Here is a 2756-nt window from a genome sequence, read left to right as displayed (position 1 = left end):
TGGTGGTCAACAGCACTATCTTTGCATTATAACACACACACACACACACACACACACACACACACACACACATATATATATATATATATATAGAGAGAGAGAGAGAGAGAGAGAGAGAGAGAGAGAGAGAGAGAGAGATACATGGTATCCAGGAAACAACACAGGTAACAGACACATCCACCTGCGACAGACTTTACACTGTATCATACACCAGGCGTCCCATTAAAATATTTAAAACTGAAATCGGTTACGCGAACAAAAACTCTCATCAATACCATTGTGGAATTTAAAGAAACCATTTAAGTGTTCATCGCGCAATGGAACAAATTTACTATATATATGACACCTGTAATCCCCGATTTCCACTCAACACAAACACAAATTGTGGTTTAAACTGGATGTATGCATTACACTTATATTCTTTAATAACAGAGGCAGTGACTTATTGTCAGTTAAAACCAAATGTTACCTTCGTGACCAAAGACGTCCTAAGTTGAATGTGATACACGTGTATTTCAGGGTTTGGATAGTTTGATTTTGGTTTCAGGGTCAGCGCACCATCACTAAATTATAAGTGTTTTGGTATGCCACGCTGTGCTATGCTGTGCTGTGCTGTTCTGTGCTATAGTGTGTGTGTGTGTGTGTGTGTGTGTGTGTGTGTGTGTGTGTGTGTGTGTGTGTGTGTGTGTCCAAGTCTAAAATCTACACCAACAACATACACTCACCAAAACAAAATCAGCCGTAGAATTTTCCCAGTCCCATTCCGTAGCCCATTCCCAGGCCAAGTCCGAGCTTGCCCATGCCGTAGCCCATACCGTAGCCTCCATAGAAGGGCATGTAGCCCATACCCATGCCATAGCCCATCCCGTAGCCCAGACCCATGCCATAGCCCAGACCGCCATAGCCAAGCCCCCATCCCATGCCATAGCCCAGAGCTTGTGTGGACTCCGCGGCCACGAGCACCAAGAGAACGAGGACTGCTGCCTTGTACATGATGGGATCTGTAGGAACACACACACACACACACACACACACACACACACACACACACACACACACACACACACACACACAAAAACAAACAAACAAAAACAAACAAACAAACACACAAACAAACACACATACATGGTTATCATCGCAATAACTATGAACAATTCTTGCGATTGATCTTACAAGAGAATGTAATAACCTTTCCATGTGATGAAATTTCTGAAAGCACAGTCCGAAGCAGGTTTACATGGCGACAGGATATACATGCTCACACCGTTATTACTATTTTACACACACGTACACAGTTAAACATAAATTATGTTCATTTTGTCTGCTTCTATCTGTTGCAGATAATGGGAACCCTATTTTTAAGGAATATAGATTCCAAAAATATTTGAATCCCGAATCCAAGCAACAAAAGAGAAATTTCTGTAACCAAATGTGAATGGGATTTATTGCTAATAGATTTCAATACATACAATGCTTACATCAACATGTATTTAAATTTATTGAAAATGCAAATAGGTTAAGGGGGTGTTAAATAATTTTGTCATTTAGAAATAGCTCTGCTTAGAAGATAACGTCGGTATCCTGAGGTATCTGCGAGAGCAAACATTTCTGTTGGAAAAGCTGGGGAATCCTTCAACATATACTTTAGTTTTCATTTATGATATAAGTTTGAAACATGAGCTAAAGGCGAAAGACGCACATCACACACACACACACACACACACACACACACACACACACACACACACACAAAGAGAGAGAGAGAGAGAGTTGCTTCAGTATCCAAGTCCACACAGAGAGACAGAGAAAAAGAGAGAGAGACAGAGAAAGAGAGTGCATTGAAAGCAAATCAATATAAACACTGATGTCCCTACTCACAGTTTCTGGGCTGTGCACTGGTCAGGGTGAGAGTGTCCAGATGAAGGAAGAGGACAGCTGTGGTACACTGGACCCACTGGACATCACTTCTTATATAGTGACCGGCACCCCCGTCCTTACTTCCTCTTTTCACGTCGCTCCTCAGAAAGGGGCAATAATCGTGACGTGTTGAGTGATGAGATTACATCACTGAACGCGTGTCAGCCCTACTAGGCTCCTGCCTTCGTACTGTCACAGTTAAGACTACTTAATTACATTCCAGCTTTAGATTTTGAGAAAGAATTTGGGAACAGTCAGCAATCAGCCGAAGAGACAAACCTGTGAGCAATGAGATAGATGAAAATATGCAGTTTTGAATGCATTGACAGACAAGTGTAAAGTGGCGTTTATACGTGTTAATCCTTTGTTTTTAATATTCACTTATGGAAGGTCTGTGACAAAGACATTAGTGAAACACTTTACATCTTTTAAAATCATAATTGAAAATAACACTGGGCTACTTGAACACATATTTATTTTTTTGCACACAGATTGATAGTCATTCATAAACACCTCAAGCATGAAAGCTGTGTAAGCTATTGTCACTTTGATGAATTACTTCAGATATTTTGTTCTTCACTGGAAACAATATAAGCACCAGCACATATAACAACAACAACAAAAACGACAAAAAAAATCAAACAAACAGAGAAACATAACCCGCTCGATTCTGCAAAACATCGCAAACTGACAACCCTTCAGCAGATCGATCGCTTTAACAAGAAAGTGTCAATTAATTCTCTAGCCCTTCTTTTGATTGGTGATATATCGGTGCAAAGACAAGGTAGCAGTTATCACGTGAGTACACATTTTTGTGCTACCCCTTTGGTCAAAAGACG

At 40.5% G+C, this 2756-nt stretch overlaps 1 long non-coding RNA gene across 1 annotated transcript; it reads right to left on the bottom strand.

Annotated features, from left to right (window-relative positions):
• Nucleotides 1-735: 735 nt before the first annotated feature.
• LOC143285628 (uncharacterized) lies at nucleotides 736-1999 on the bottom strand. The gene is made up of 2 exons (XR_013055709.1): nucleotides 1879-1999; nucleotides 736-1001 (listed from the first exon to the last, which is right to left on the bottom strand). It is a non-coding gene; the product is annotated as an uncharacterized LOC143285628 (long non-coding RNA).
• Nucleotides 2000-2756: the final 757 nt, after the last annotated feature.

Source organism: Babylonia areolata, chromosome 9 (genome assembly GCF_041734735.1).
Source record: "Babylonia areolata isolate BAREFJ2019XMU chromosome 9, ASM4173473v1, whole genome shotgun sequence".
NCBI lineage: Eukaryota > Metazoa > Mollusca > Gastropoda > Neogastropoda > Buccinidae > Babylonia > Babylonia areolata.
The sequence above is the reverse complement of the archived record's forward strand: the minus strand, read 5'-3'. Positions and strand labels throughout refer to the sequence as shown.